This window comes from Mustela nivalis (genome assembly GCF_964662115.1).
Source record: "Mustela nivalis genome assembly, contig: HAP1_SCAFFOLD_428, whole genome shotgun sequence".
In the NCBI taxonomy this organism is placed as follows: domain Eukaryota; kingdom Metazoa; phylum Chordata; class Mammalia; order Carnivora; family Mustelidae; genus Mustela; species Mustela nivalis.
In genome coordinates this window covers 409,997-420,751 of record NW_028136226.1, presented here as the reverse complement: position 1 = coordinate 420,751, position 10,755 = coordinate 409,997, and the positions used below count along the sequence as shown (strand labels likewise).

The 10,755-nt window shown below is 43.4% G+C and overlaps 1 long non-coding RNA gene across 1 annotated transcript in view; it reads left to right on the top strand.

Annotated features, from left to right (window-relative positions):
- The first annotated feature begins 334 nt into the window (after positions 1-334).
- Positions 335-10,755, top strand: part of LOC309857145 — a 28,220-nt gene continuing 17,799 nt past the window's right edge. The window contains exon 1 of the long non-coding RNA XR_014307498.1: positions 335-360. This is a non-coding gene — a long non-coding RNA (uncharacterized lncRNA). The remainder of the gene's footprint in view (positions 361-10,755) is intronic.

Sequence of the window (10,755 nt, the reverse complement as noted above, 5' to 3'; positions counted from 1 at the left end):
CCAGCCATGGCTCAGGTTTCAGAAGTTAGGGGGCGGGGCCGGAGCAGAGAAGGGTCTTTGCTAATTTCTGAAGCTGGAAGTGAGCTCTCTGAGGACTCAGGAGGGAAGGGGGGGGCGGTTCGGGGGCGGCCTTGAGCAGGGGTTTTGCTAATTGCCCAGGCGGGAAGGAGGGGCGCACAGCGCCAGGGTGCTGTGCTGCAGCCCATTCGGGACTGCAGGACACACCATACTCGCTGCCCCTGTGCTCCGACGCTGCAGCCTAGCCCCTGACGCAGCGGTGTCCCGTTCCCGTTCAGGCCTTCAGGCCGCCTGCTGCCCCTCCCCACCCCATGGCTTCTCTGGAGGACCCTCTGCTCACAGGTAAAGTGACACCGCGATGCGACCTCACCTGAAGCAGAAAACGCAGGACAGGAGCGGGGTGTGGGGTGGTCGGGGCCCAGCCTCCCGCCAACCCCAGGGCACCAGGACCACTTCGGACGCCGCACCACACCCTGTCCGCAGGGGGTCGGGCCAGGACGGCGCCACAGGAGGTACCCCCTCCTCCCCCCCGCCAGCCGGCAGGCTAGCCCCCATAGTTCCGCACTCCCACGCGCCTGTCAGAGCCTCCTGCCATTCCCAGGGCACCCAGAACCCAGAGAGTGAGGCCTTGGGTGCTTTCTAGTGACAGATTCAAGGCAATTTTTCGACTTTGGGACTCAGAGTTAACATAGTTTTCATTTGTGATTATTATTTTTGTGTGGGGGCCGTAGCTTTTCTTTTGACCTATGGTTGTTTTCACTCCCGGTTCTGAAGAAGCCTCTAAATCCTAACCCTGTTGAGGACTCAGAAAGCTCTCAGAGCAGCAGTGCTGGGGGACAGTGTGGACACATGGTTTGGTTTCTCCTCTGGCCTGCTTCTGTGGCAGCCCCGCTCTGTCCTCCTCAGACTTCAGAGCAATATCTGAACAAGTGGAGAAGCGACCAGGGGGTCAGGAAGGTGGCCACCGAAGAGTGACTTCTCTGGAGGGTGGCTGAGCTAGCAAGTGAGCATGTTAATCCAGCTCTGCCTGCATTAGCGATGGAGCTGAACAGGAGCCAGGGAAGGGGAGGAGGAGCAGAGAGCAGGGACAAAGGAACCAAAGAGGAGATTCAGATGAAGGGAAGTAATGGGGAGGAAAGAGAAGAAACTCTAGAAGACAGGCATGTAGAAAGGAAAAGGGATGAAGTGGGCATTGGGAAAGGGCACCACCAGGGAAGGAGAGAGGGGAAGGAAAGAGGGAGGAAGAGAGGAAAGGGGAAAGGGAGAAGGGAGGAGTCAGCATGCCAGGGCTCCCCCTGCATCTGAAGAAGAGGTGGCTGGTCCAGCTTGTGAAACAGGGTGCTCACTCTTTGGCCCCAGTTTCTGCTCCCAGTGCTACTGGGCTTTTCAAGGAAGGCAGGCTGTCCCTTGGGACCCACTGGAGCCCACAGGAGGGTGGGAGAGGTAAAATGCCACCAGGTCCTGTCCTGAGCTGCTCCCAGCCACCAGCCTCACCACATGGTGCAAGAGGGACCCCAGAACAAAGGAGGGACACAGGCCAGCATGTCTGCTGGTGGCCCTGGGCACTTAGCTCATCGCAGTGAACCACACGGCCTCCTCAACCCACGCTTTCAAAGCCTCCTTCTTCGTTTCTGGCTTTCATGTCTGTAGGAACATGAGCCAGATCTAACTCGTCTCCGACAGACAATTCTGACTCACCCCGTGTCAGATTTTTATGAGTGGCTGTGATAGAGTAAGATAGCAATGCTCCAACAAACGGACTGTTTCCTCCCACTTGACCTCAACAGTCTTATACATTTTCTTAGCGAAAACATCTTGTCTCCTTCCATTAAGCTCATAACGTGGTCTAGTAGTATACATGCGCCTTCGGTAGATGCGAAGCGATACAGAGGTCCTTTTTTTTTTTTTAATTTTACAAGGCAAAGTCAGTGAACACATTCAACTTGACCAATACGTCTCTAAAATGTCAATCCAGGCAAAGCTTTTTCTGCCTACAGTTTGGAGCCTACGTAGTGACATTTTTAAAATGCTTTCAGTCCCTCAGTGAGGCTCTTAGAAGCTAGCCAGGGCTTACTACGTGCCAGGCACTGTGTCAGGTGTTGGAGCTAAAGGGAAGGAGAGCTTGGAGGCTGGCTGGGGAAGGACATCCATGACACAACCACAGCTAGAAACGGAGGCCAGTGCTAGAAAAGAGAGAGCAGGCTGCATGGAGAGTGTGTACCATGGGGCTTGTGAGCTCACGAATAAGTGGGAGTAACTGGAGTGGGGAGATGGGGGAGAGAAGAGGGTCTTCCCATCAATGGGAATCACCTGTGCTTGGAGGCAGGTGCCATGAGAGGTCTCCACAGGAAGAAGGAGGCAGTGTGGTTGAAGGGCAGAGAGATGGGGCAGAACAGGCATCAGTCAGTTGGAGGGGTATGAATAGACTGATGGGAGGATTATGGGTGCCTTTGGAGGACTGAGAATTTGTTAGAAGATCAGTGCAGATTTCTATGGAGACAAATGCCAGGAACTGATAGGTCTTTGAAAGGTCACTCTGGCTGCCTTTTGGCAAAGGGGTTGGTAAAAGGCACTTGCAGGTGTGAACACACCAGGTGGGAGGTGAGTGCAGGAAATCAGGTGAGGGAGCATGGGAACTTGGTCCGGGGGTATATAAGGGAGAATAGACTTTAAGGAGTTCCACAAATTGGCACCAGCTGTGGCTTCATTACAGAGCTGGAAGGGGTGTGTCCTGGAGGTTACAGAAATTACATGAGAAAGGGAAGTCTTTTTAGATCTCTTTTTCAACTAGAGGAACTCTCACCTTATTGATAGAATTCCAGAGTGGGAACCAATGATATGAGGACATCTTTGAAAAGTCTGAATATATTCTTCGACATCTTTGAAAGTGACGAGGAGACCTTGGCCTTAGGAGGCCTTGGCCCTCTTTGTAGCCAGAAAGATTTCACCTACAGATTTGGGTTCTCCCTTTTAAAGTCAAGGAGTCAGTCCTTCCAAAGGACACCTCCTATCATTTTACCCTCTCATCATACCTCACGTGCTGGCATCTCCAAGACCCTCTGTTCCAGGTTGAGAGTATCCACTTTGGCCAGGCTGGTCTTGCCAAGAACACCACCACAGGAAATCTAGAGCCTATAATGCTATTAATAACATCATCTAGGACTGTGTTTGCTGCCCTCATAGCCTCTTTCCACCATGACTCACTGAAGCTTTTAACACATTGTATCCATTAAGCTATAGTTCCCAAAGGTCATCTTCTCTAGTGCCATTAATTTTTAGGGGACCAGGCAAACCTTAAACTTGTCCCCCCTAATTGGACCCCTGTTCCCCCACAATCTATTTGAAAGCCTTTCACCATGATTCTTGAATGAGATCTGAGACCACTGCTGGTACCTAACAATTCTTGGCACCTTGTCTGTTAGGTTCTTGGAAGAGGAGATGGCTATGGAGGTGAGTGGGAATGGGGGTGGGAGGATTTCTCCCTTCACTTTGCTTTTTGTGTTTTCAAATAATGGGTTTTGAGGGGGCGGGAAAGTTTAACCAGACCATTTATTTTCCATCTCCCATCGATAAAAAGTTTACCACTCCCCACTGGAAGAATTTATATCTTTCCTTTGAATCTACAGGAAAATCTCCCAAACCCAGACCACCACCATGTGGATTCAGCCATCTTCTGATTCACCTCCAGATTGTCTCCTCCTAACTGCTCAAGCCACAGGTTAAGGGCGAAATGTTCAATGCCCAAGCAGTTAAGTGGGGAACACGTTTATCTAAGCAATTGCATGCAGCTCTCTATCTGCATACAGGGGGTCTCTCCCAAGCCTTTCCAACCTCAGCAAAAGAAGACAAAGCCCCAGCAGTCTGGGGTATATATCATTCATTCATTCCTGTGTTCAACACTCATGGCGGATCCCCAGCAAGACAGTGGGAGAGCAAGGACTGGAGAAATCCTGGAAGCTGAAGTCTGAGGAGGATTTCAAATTCAAGTCAGAGATGAAAGAAACATCTGGACTTGGTCCTCAGGTACATGCAGTATTCTGAACTGAGGCTAGAACCAGAGACCATTCTAATGAAAGGCCTCTACAGGTGGGCTCTCACAGGTGGGCCCCAACTCAGTTTCGTGTATATTCATTCATGAAATAGCTCTTTGGGTCAACATGCAGAAGAAAACCATTTCAGAAAACTGACAATGAGGAGAGTAAAGGGAAGCCAGAAGGCTTGTGAATGGGGAGAGAGGAGGACCCAGGGCAGGAAACCAAGAATCCCTCCCTGCCCTCCTTGCTGCCAGGGAGGTCTGAGGGACTAGTTTCCACCTGGGATCCCAAGTCCAGAACAAAAGCAGCGGGGCCACGGCGGGGGAGGGAAGGGGGTCCTCAGCACGGGCTCATGGGGCTGCGGAAAGATGGGGGCTAGCGTGCCTGCTGGCGGGGGGCACCTCGCAAGGCGCTGTCCCCAGCCCGACCCCATGAGGACCCGGGTTTGGCGCAGCGTCCGGGGTGGTCCCGGTGCCCTGGGGTTCGCGGGAGGCTGGGCCTCCACAACCCCCCTCTTCGCCCCCAGGTCGGGTCCGCGCTTTCTGCTCCAGGTGAGGGCGCGGCGCGGTGTCACTTTACCCCTGTGCAGAGGGTGGTCCGGAGAAGCCTTGGGGCGGGGAGGGGCAGCAGGCAGCAGGAGCGGGACAGCGGAGCCTCACATGGGAGCGTACGGGCAGCGAGTCCGGTGGGTCCTGCAGTCCCGACTGAGCCGCAGCACAGCACCGCGGCGCTGCCCGCCCCTCCTCCGCCAGCCCCTCCACCTCCTCCCAGACTCTCAGCCACATCCTCTGTGAGCTCACTTCCAGCTTAGGCAATTAGCAAAGCGCCTTCTCCCCGCCGCCCTCCACCCGCCCCCGCCCCCCTCCCTCCTGAGTCCTCCGTGAGCTCCCTTTTCGCTTTGGCAATTAGCAAAGCCCCTTCTCTGCCCTGCCCCCGCCCCCTCCCTCCTGAGGCCCCGCCCTGGCTGGGGCGCGGGGGAAGCCCCGGGGGCTACAAGCTTGACCAGCGCTGGCGCTGGGCAGCCTCCTAGCCTGGCTCCTTGAGCGGGTGTCCACCCGCGGCCTGGCTGCAAAAAGATCATCAGTCCTGTTAACCCTGGCTGCACTCTCCCGTCAGTTTGCTGGCTTCCAGATTGCGCCCAAAGCCAGGAACCAGCTTCCCCAACACAGGCCTGGGCTGAGATGCCTGCCCAGGATCTGTTTGAGCAGTCTACTCATCTCCAGGCAGGGATGGCACTTCCACATGGATGTTTGGGTTTTTTTATTGTTTTTTGGTCATTGGTTATTATTACATGACCTCCAGGGTAGGTGCTCCACAAAGGGAGTGAAAACAGGATGCATGATATACCCCTCACCTCCCATGCTGTCTTTCTCTTAAATAATAAGCACTGCTGAACTATCTTAGATTCTGTACCTTCTCTCCAGCCATGAACCTATCACTGTCTTTAACTCTTGAAAACTTCATTAGACAAATTAATGTGGTGAAGGAAGCAATATGAGAAAGCCTATTAATCTGATGAGCATGGAACTGAACAAACCCTATAGATACTTTCCCTTTGATTTCTAGCCTATCAATACCTACAGTGAGTCACATACACTCAAGATTATTGTTTTTATTGTATACTTCATATATTCATTGATTTTGGACTCGTTATCATTTCGTTGAAGTGTTAAACTATGGTAATAAACAAACTTTTAATTAACTTTTCCTCCTATGATACAAATATAACTTGCACTTGAGCTTTAGCTAATTTTATGTTCTAAAATTGCCAAAACAAAATGATCAAGGTTTCTAGATTATTTACTGTCTTTTCTACTATATAATATTGTTCTATCTCTTCTGTATAAAGAAAATGAATGCTTGGGGCTCTTGGGTGGCTCAGTGTGTTAAAGCCTCTGCCTTCTGCTCAGGTCATGATCCCAGAGTCCTGGGATAGAGCCCCACATCAGGCTCTCTGCTCAGCAGGGACCCTGCTTCCCTTCCTTTCTCTCTGCCTGCCTCTCTGTCTACTTGTGATCTCTGTCTGTCAAATAAATAAATAAAATCTTTAAAAAAAGAAAATGAATGCTTGATAACTAAATGAATGCTTTACTGAACAAATTAAATATGGCAATAGCATTTTATTTTATCATGCTTCACATATTAAACAATAATATTATATCACTAGTCTACAAATAATCTACTCGCATAGTCATTTGGAAGCTTTTAGCAAAAGAATTCTTCCTCCTGATTGTAGTATAAAAGCCACAGAAATATACAGAAGACTCCTAGGATAGAAAGTGAAATCCAGTTATCCGTGATGCCTTGAGGAGGACCTGACCTATGTATGTCCTGGGATGCACTAGTAACTGTTACATGTGATAGGATTATATTTAATATATACAGTTTCATTTACTTCACAAAGGACATATAAATTTGAGAATAAAATATTTGATGAATCTATAAAGTCTATATCTATTTGTAACTAATGTGGTAGAATTAAGATGTTAATTTGAAAAAAAATTCATTGAACACATACACATATTCAATTGTTTTTATATATATAAACAGCATTATTTATTTATGTAAATAAATGCATTGTCAGTAAAATCCATTTACTTATCAATCATAAGGGTAATTTTAAGTACTAAGAATAAGAAATATGTGAAAAGATAAGTGTTCAAGAGTGCAGTTTGTGGTAATTAATACAATATGATAGGCTCATAAAAATGATATATTACTTGAACTTAAAAGCTTCTATAATTAAGCGATGACCACTTGAAATTTGTAATTAGTCTTGCTGCAGTTTTTCCTTGCACTTATTGCCCTTCCCCAGAAGTTCATTAAGAATTTCTGTGAATGTCCTTATGTTTAATCTCATTCATAGATTCCACTGCTGCTCACAAAACAAAGCCAAAAAGAGAGGTAACTCTATGTGGCACTCCATCCACAAGCAATACATTCATAAATAATTAAAAAGCTCTCTACTTCATTTGTTACCCATTCAGCTGATAATTTAAATGAGTAACTGAGGCCATTTTATCAGCACTTTTAATAGAATGCGACTCAGAAACTTCACAGTGTTATTTAAGAAGAAATGCTCACGTGTTAAGGTTTTTATTTTTTTAAATCAACAAAATAATTTTCAAATATTAAAAGCAAATGTCTCCTTTTCCTCCAAGTTTCCTTGCTATGTCAAAGTTACAAATAAATACATTAAAATCGTATTTTGAGTAGTAGATAAAAACAAAAGTTTTGAAACTGTGGGTTGAGTGTCTGGGTTAACTTGTATAAATATCTGAACTCAATGTATTTAGACTTTATTAGATTTTTTTTTAGACTATTTAAAAATACATGCTGAGATAATGACAACATTATTTTATTCATTTTAATAAATAAATTATTTTATTTAATTATGTTTAGATATTTATTTATTAAATTAATGATTTAATATTTAATAATCTAAATTTGAAATATTTTAAATTCTAAAAATATTTAATTAAATTGATATATTTAATATAAATATTTAATAAATTATTTAACCATTATTATAATTATGCAATACATTATGTATTGTGTAATAATTGCATTTTAATAAATAAATAAATGTATTATTTACATTATTTTATTATATTTTATTTCGTTGACAAAGAGAGGGAGAACGCAAACAAAGGGAGCTGCAGGCAAAAGGAGAGGGAGAAGTAGGCTCCCAGCTGAGCAGAAAGTTCAACCTGGGGTTCCATCCCACGACCCTGGGATCACCACCTGAGTCGAAGGCAGATGCTTAAGTGACTGAGCCATCCAGATGCCCAAGGCTTTGTATTCTTCGCTTCTAAATATTGATGCTCCTTCATCTCTGGAGTTAGTAAATTGATGTTGAGAATTCATATCAAAGAATTGATAGTAGCTGTTAAACAGAAACATGTAATTTAGGGGAAAAAAAAGAACAGAAGGAAGAGAAAGGCCAAAAGTCAAAAGCACATTAATATAAAATTTAATTAGATAAAAAAGCTGATATTCCTGAAGGGGGCTAATAAAAGAGCTGCAAAGAGCTGATAGGATTAGGAAAATTGTCCACTCCTGGTCATTTCATAATTTTAAACTATTCCTTATTAATAAATATACTTAGTTCCAGAAACACAAGCACATAGGAACATTTCCACCAAGTTTCCTCTAACAGCATTTACAAATTAGACGTTCAAACAATGCAGTTCATTACATGTTGCATCTGTATCTTAAAGTTTAAACACTTTCTGTGACACATTTTCTAACAATTAAAATTAAAATATATATATATATATATACCTTATCCCTAAATGGAAAAAAAAAATATATATATATATATACATAGAAACCTTATTCCTAAATGAAACCTTTCTATGTTTATTAGCTTAAATAGGTAAATTAGCAACAACAACAACAACAAACAGCTAATATTATAAAGGTAGGAACAATTTACCTTTTCATTTATTGCTATTTTCTAAAAATTCCTATTTTATTTTTTTCTCAAGTCTGTCATAATAATTTTCTAAATCTCCTGCCTTATTCAATTTTTTTCTTTTAGTGGAAATCTCTATTTCATATTTATTTTCTCTTCCTCCACTCTTTGCTCTAATAATTCAATGTATTATTAGATTTTCTGTTTTTCTCTTTATCCAGATATATCTTTTCTTTCTTTCTTTCTTTTTTAAATAATTTGATTTGCTGGCATTTTACATCAGTACATGCTTTCTTATGGATGTTAGAAATGTCTGTGGAACTACTAGAAGAATAAACTTTTTTACCTTTAAGAAGTTTACAGTCTAGAGTGCCTGGGTGGCTCAGTTGGTTAAGTGTCTTCCTTCAGCTTAGGTCATGATGCCAGGGTACTAGGATCCAGTCCTGCATCAGCTGCCTGCTCAGCAAGGAGTCTGGTTCTTCCTCTCCCTCTGCCCCTCCCTCTCTCTCTCTAATAAATAAATAAAATCTTTTAAAAAAAGACTTACTGAAATCTGAGACTGAATTACTAAATTCAGTCTTAATAGAAGACAGCTAAACAAAGCAATGATCACAACTGGAAAATTTAGCGAGATCATGATTTAACATTTTTGGTTGACACAGGACCTCTTTCAGTAACAACTTTCCCTAAATATCAATTTCTTTGTAAGGCAAAAAATTTTGACAAGAAATCCAGATCCTTCTGATCGTTTTCATATCAATTTAATGTGACATCCTCAGAGTATATAATCAAATATGTAATTATTCTATCTGTTGCCTTGTATATTGCCTGTATCTTTTTCAGACTCAAAGTTCCATTGAGGTAGAGTTTTTTTTTTTTTAAAGCAGAGATTTTTAAAGTGTTTGATATATACAATATGCTTAATAAGTTTTTAAAAAACCTATGTATTACAGAAGCCTTAAACAGGCTTTAAAAAAAGAAGGTGATATTAGTGGTCATATCAAACAATTTTCAGGTTTCAGTCATGTAAATAACTACATTTCTCAGAGACAGAGAAACATACAAATGATCTGGGTCCAGTAGGATAATGCTAGCATGTGTTGTAAATTCTTTTATATGACCTTATTCTTGCAAGAATTGGTTATGTGGCAGAAAAAAAGGTATCACTATCTTATACTTTATTATTTAAAGAGATTTATGGAAGTCTTAATTTCTTACACTACCCCTTTGTTTCAGTGGACCCAATTTCCGTGGTAATGGTGAGAGGAAAGTAGGCAATTTAGGCAGCAGAAAAAATCTCCTACAAGGCACTATAAAATAAGGCTTGTTCTAGATCATGGGTCTGTCCAAAGGGGAATGTTAAGGGGTAGAATGGATGATGGATGCATTGTGGACTTATAACTTTAAGATTAATACTGTTATGCCCCAATAATGGGTCTATGATTAAAGGAGCGAGACTGATGTAAAGCAAAGGTCAAGCAAAGCTTTATTTCATGCGAAGCATCAAGAATCTAACCGAACGTTTGGGGCCACACCTCTTATGAGAGAAGGCAACCCTTTGCTGTTTCACAGTCTAGCTTTTAAGGGCAAAGGCCATGCAGTCAGGCCTGGCCACGCACAGGTGACCAATGAGATTTTAACACACACAGGAAACTCCACAGTGAGGCTAGGTGACCAATTGAGGTTCAATTTACCCTAGTATAGACATTTGACCCAGCCTATTACACCTTGATTAGGATTAGTGCCAAAAAGGTTCCCAAAGAGCAGAGGAGTGGGGCATACTCCTTAGTATCTAGGGAGACAATATGCAAACACCGCGCCCCCCCTCTGCTCATTGATGTCTCCACCTGGCCTGACCCACCCTTGTATATGGGCTTTGTTACCTGGAGCTGATTTCCAGGACTTGTTTTTAAGTGAATCCCCTGGGGGAAGGGGAGCAAGGACAGTTTAAGGGTTAACCTCAATGAAAGCCTCTTGCTAAAATATAAAAATATAAAATAGGTCCTTACATTACAACAACTCAGTAGGGAAAGTCCCAGTGTGGTGATAAAAGAAGTGAGGTAACTTGCATTGCACATTTTTTTTTAAAAAGTGTAAGTTGTATTATTCCGTGCCATGACATCATACTTTATCTTCATCTCTGTCTACTAGTTTAAAACTAGTTAAACAAATTCAACAATTTTTTAAAAAATATTTTATTTATTTATTTAAGAGCAAAAGCCAGAGAGAGAGAGAGAGAGAGAGCATGAGCAATATGGGGCTCGATCCCAGGACTCTTGAGATCCT